At 38.0% G+C, this 6000-nt stretch overlaps 1 protein-coding gene across 3 annotated transcripts in view; it reads right to left on the bottom strand.

Moving 5' to 3' along the window:
• Positions 1-6000, bottom strand: part of plxnb2a.1 (plexin b2a, tandem duplicate 1) — a 175349-nt gene that overhangs the window by 39905 nt on the left and 129444 nt on the right. The gene's annotated exons all lie outside the window — the stretch shown is intronic.

The raw sequence follows: 6000 nt of genomic DNA on the forward strand, positions 1-6000 counted from the left end.
CAATTTTGTTGTACATGAAGTGATTCTAGCTACTTTAAGGTCAGCAATTAAAAAAAAAACTAAGCTGGAGAAAAAAGGGGTATGGGATTGGGAAAGATTCACAAGACGGGACTCAAACTCTGGATGGCACTATAGGTCGGTGCATTGCCTACAAGGCTATTCCAATGACACCCTTAAACCGAAACCTGAGTGTTACCTATTTTCATTTGAAGCAGACATAACACCACCTCCAATCCTACATCTTCATGTCCAACATCCTACAGAGTTCAGCTCCAACTTGCTCCACATATACTTGCCTGGACATTTCTAGTCATCCTGATCACCTTAACCAACCCCAAACACTGGAACATCACACAAGTCCCCACAAGTCCTCCAAATGTGACTCACATACTTTAAAAAATCTAGTCTTCTCTGCTCTCATACACAAATAAGTACACACTTTCAAAACATCCTGCCTACATCTGGCTCCACTGAGGCCTAGCCATGTGACCACCACTCACACTTCAAAACAGCTCTTCTCAAAACTGCGTAGGAAGTGTTGTTTTGTGTATCTTTATCGCTGTTTTCCTTGGATTTACAACTAAGGGCATGACTCAGATGGCATTTCCTCTATTTCGAGATTCTTTTCTAAGCCAGAGCCAAACCAAACACATTTCCTCTAAATTACCTCAGGACTACCTCAACCTGAGCTACCTGTAAGTGAACTCACAGTGCAGTGGAAGTATGAACAGGAACAATGTTTATACTCATGTTGAGGGAGTGGGTGTATTACAGTTTGGATAAGCGGCACCAGTCTGTCATTCCTTCTCTCTGTGTTAAGAAGCGAAGCAACATGACTGGCAGGTCAGAACAAAAGCAGACAAGTGCTGAACCAGCAGCCCTACTTACACCAAGGGGCATTACAATGAAACTTCCTGCCGAGTTAATAGTAATCCCCAAATCACACCTGAATACTCCCCATCTTACAAACAAACTCTGTTTGACCCTTGATTGCAGCATGTTTCACTTTTATCACAGTCAAGTTCAGCTAACTCATCCATCTTTTACAATATTCCCTCATATATTCGTAATTCAATTCTGCCTTAAAGGTGATGTGCGTTAAAATATTTGTCTGTTCCTGCAATATACCAAAAGTCATTCAAAGGACAGTTTCCTTGAAAAGTAGCTCTGCAGCACATTCAAAATCATTGATGTTTGGTTGAGGAATTTTGACCATTCAAACAAAACAACACTGACGCAATCAATGGTGTTAGTCTGGGCTAAAGGTATCTAACTCTCTAACCATTTACAGATCATCTCTGTAACAACAGGTTGAGGTTTAGTTAGTCGCCTGTAACCAGACATTCAGGCTCAATCCAAAAGTTTTGTACTGTTCTTCAAAGTTCCTGGACTTTCATTTCATTTTGTTGCTATCAGTAGTTTCAACTGAAACAATCTACTGCGTAGGGGGTTGGGCTTTCTTTTTGTGCAATATTCTCTCATAGGGTGAAATCACACTAGGTACAGTTGTTTTGAACCGTGCTGAAGCGCGATTGTCTGCACTTCTGAACCGTTCAGTTTAATAGAAAGACAAGCGTTCTCGGTCAGCACAGTGCAGATTGCTTTAGGTATATCGTTTTAGTCGTTTTGGATGCAGTAACACGCATTCAAATACAGTGCCGAACAGATCCACAATTTTCGACGCTCAAACTTTTCAGGTATTAGAAGGTTTGCTAAATGTGCAGCTGACGTGCAGTGAGGAGTTTGTGTCTTTAATAAGCTATGACAGTTTGCGTTCATTGAAAAGTAAAAATGATTAATAAATCCATTTGAAACAGTCCCTTAAAAGTGACGTTGCGTCTTCAGTTTCGGGTTCAGGTGCTCAACTGAACTTTTGGCACACGTTGTTAGACAAACCTAGAAACGCACCTGGGCACAGTTCGGATAGCATACTGTGATAGCACAGTTTGGATAGCATAGTGTGGACATGCAACAACTTTATTCATACGGTAAACACAAAACAAAAGTCACTGAACTAGACACTTGCCAATACTCGCTCTGGGCTTGCGGCTCTCAGCACTGCCCATGTTCATCACGGGTACCAAGCCGACCAATCACAGAGCTTGCGCCACACGTGGTTACATTTTTGAGAGATGCGTGTCAGCATCAGCCACAGCGAGGGCTATGCGAACGCACAAATGCTGAGCTGGACCATATGCGTGCACTTCATGCAGAAGTATAATTCAGCCTTAAGTGCTGCATGGTTAGGATTATTGCGGTAGAAAATAATGTAATTAAAGTAGGACTGCCACTCTAAATATGAAGACAAACAGTCAGACTTTGATTGAAGATTACCAAGACTTTTTTTTCAGTAAATTAACTTGCATGGACTAATTGTTCACCCATAGAATATCAATGTGCCCTAGCAAAATAAACATTGTAATTCTTTTACAGTATATCACATGAACTTTAAAGCCCAGAGGCCATATGACTGACATGTAAATCAGCCATTCATGTTTTGTTCAGTGTCACATTTATGGCCACAAAACTAACAAAATGTTCCTAGAATAGAACATATGAAGATGTAAAAATCGTGGACATGTTTTAAGGCATCTAAAGTTAGACGATCACGATAAGCGCTGTGTCATAGCTATAAACATAATGACTTGTTTCTTCCATATAAGGGTCTGCCATCGTGTTTTCCAGGCAGACTATTAAAGAATGCAACTCTAATTTCGTGGAAATTCTGTAGAATTCCTGTAATCAGATGACGACTCCAAAACTCCTCAAGTGTTTCTAATTTTGTGTGCCATATGCATCAGATGTTCAGCCAGCGGTTTGTGGGCGTGATGTCTAAGGCTGAGACTAATGTTTGGTTGGTTAGTACGGTTTAGTAGCAGATACTGGTTTGATGGATGTCACTGCAATATTCATTTAACCAAAACAAAAGCACATAAAACTGATTATATGTTTATAACTGATTGAAATATTTCCAATATTCCCAGTTCTTGAAAGAGCTCCTGAAAGCTTACATTTTCACCAGAGCTAATGGAAGTTTTAGAGCTGCTTGGTTTAAAAGCAGCCATTATTTTAGCGATTCCGTCTGCTGATGCTAGTGGCATTGAAATCCCCCACTTCACCTTTAAAACTTGCTGTTTGGTGATGCAGAGCGGATGCCAGGTTCTGCCCTCCTGTCATGGCCGCCTCTCCCTTTTGCTTTTCAATGACTGTCTCCACAGACGGCTCTGAATGATTGACGGCTGAGACCGGCAGACTAATTAAGGCTGGGATCAGAGGGAGCACGAGTGGCTGGACATGCACAGGTAAAAAAAAGTGGGCCGGTATTGAAAAAAGCTCTCTGAATATGTAAAAGGAAGCGATTCCAGGCTCCTGGAAGACCTGCCTTTCACTTTGGCACTGTCCCCAATGGCATATTTAAAGTGGACTTCATCGGCATGGAGCATATGTGAAGTCAATGAGTCGATGTTACAATTAAAGTTCAAAACGGTCCAACATATCATGTTAACCAAACATGAGACAGTGGAGAGCGAGATATTTAATTTTGAGACTGAAAAGGCATTCTAATAGGCTGAAATGCATCAAAATAAATGTAAATCTAACAAAGCTATATTATGATTCTTTACAGAAACCTTTTATTTGAGTTTAAAAGATATAAAAAATTCATTTAGGCTGTTTCTATTTTAAGTTTTTCTTTAGCAGATCACTTTATCTACATTTCTATTACCAGAGTTGGGTGTAATGCGTTCCACAGTAATGCATAACTGTATTCTAATAGAATTTTGGGGAGACGTAGTAATGTAACGAATTACATTTTAAATGTATGTACTGTAATTTTATTACAGTTTCTAAAGTCAATGTAATTGCTCTACATACTTAGATTTTCTCGGTGTCCAAAATAAAGGAGTGCAAATGCAAGAGCCTTTATTCTCCATGCGTTCACCATGGTTGAATGAATGAATACTAGAAGCTCATAGACTACTAAAAAATTTGGATGGAATGTGGAGACAACATAAAAAATATATTCTTTATTATTCATTTATGAATATAATTTTTTTTTAATATAGACTTTTTATCTGATTAAAAAAAATAACTTCTTAACTACTATTTCTTAGCCCGTGCACATGGACCTGCTTTGACAACACTGGAATACATCACATATGGTCGGCCGATCACATACGGCCTAGTTGCAGGAGTTAAAATACTTAAACTGCATACGGAGATGATTGGAACTCCACACAGCTCCCGGACTTCTCTCCATTGGAAATGAATGACTTTCTGTCTGTCGCTGGTCATGTGCAGTGGAAAGGCAGCTTGTCTCTAAATAATTTTCGACTGCTTTTAACTCGAACAACTAGTTTAAGCACTTGAATAGAAGAAACTATAAAATACTCGTCACCAAAGAGGACACCGGTGCCAAAAAACATGGCGGTCAAACTCAGCCTAAACCTAATTTTTGTGCAGGACCAGAGTTGAAGCTATCTTCTGATCCTGAAGAGAAGCGTAGCTGCTTATGGGGCTATTCACATATTGTGGCTTTTGCACGTGCAAGTTCGTTATTTCCAATGGAGACGTGGAGCTTGTGAACATATATTAGGAGCGCATATTCAGAGTTTCTACAGGTTTCATTAAGTCAAATGTAAAACCTTTTAAGACCATTATGAATTAAATTTGAACTTCTACAGGGTAAACACTAATGATTATTTTTAATGGCCTGGTTTGCCAAAAAACAAAGCAAATGCAATTTCTTAGCAACATATTTTAATGTGTTAAAACAAGAAAGCTGTAAACACTATTTTCAACATAATATTTCTTTTTTTTAAATGACAAGTTTAATATTGTGAAATGTATATTTATTGTAGAGGGAATTACATAAATAATCACAAAATTCAATTTGTTGGTTTTTGGTCCAAATTGATTGAGTACAACAACAATTCCACCTAATGCATTTCTGGTATAAAACATTATGTTTCACGTCTATTTATGAATATTATGTCTACTCCTCCTTACTTCTGTAAATAGTTTTTGTATGAATAAAAGATAACTGTAATTGAAAGTATAATTGTTTTTAGATTTCTTTCCCTGATTTTATTAAGATGGATTGTTGGTGATTGGATGGATGTCAGCCTGATTGGCTAACTTGACTTGACCAGAGGAAAATTAAGACCCGTTCAAAATGATTTAAGACATACAAAACAACATTTCAGTGAATTTAAGCATTTTTAAGACCTATAATTTTGTTTATGAAATTTAAAACGTTTTAAGACCCAGCAGACACCCTGATATTGCACACAATTATAAATGATAATTTGATCATTATTAATTACTATTCCCATTTAATCACATTTTTAAATTCATTCTACGTTTAAATATTTTTAAGCTTTTTGTTATTGTTATCTAGTGATCAGAAAAAAAATATTATTATCACTGAAACCTAACAGCATTTGATTTTCTTTCTGTGCAGAAACACTCCTAAAATTAAAAGAAAATTCAAATAAAACAGCATTATTAACATCTGTGAAGTCACATTCCATCAATGTCAGCACAAAATCCAGCACATTCCTCAACATTTCTCTTTTCTTCCACAAGAGAATCCAAGCTACACGATTTGTAATGCCACATCTAAACAATGAACTCATGTAAATGCATATCTTTTCAAACACACATCTCATATCCCTGGTTCTGTGCTTGACTAGAAAATGAAGGGGAATCGAGACACACTTTAACAAGCAGGACAGACAATTAAAGTGTTTACGATTGAGCAAAGCTGCACTGAGGCACTTACAGATTGAGGTTAATAGCAAGAATGCCCTTGTCTAACGTGTGTGTGTGTTTGTGTGAAGAAGAGAAAGTGAAGGAGAGTGTGTTCACCACCCAGCTGGTCCCAATCAAGTGAGAGACGAGTGCAAAGGTTAGGGTAATTACTCCGGCTGCAACTGAACTGGTTCAGGACTCTGATGGTCACCAAGAGGACAACGAGGACAAACAAACGGATAAAGAGCA

Source organism: Danio rerio, chromosome 4 (assembly GCF_049306965.1).
Source record: "Danio rerio strain Tuebingen ecotype United States chromosome 4, GRCz12tu, whole genome shotgun sequence".
Classification (NCBI taxonomy): Eukaryota; Metazoa; Chordata; class Actinopteri; order Cypriniformes; family Danionidae; genus Danio; species Danio rerio.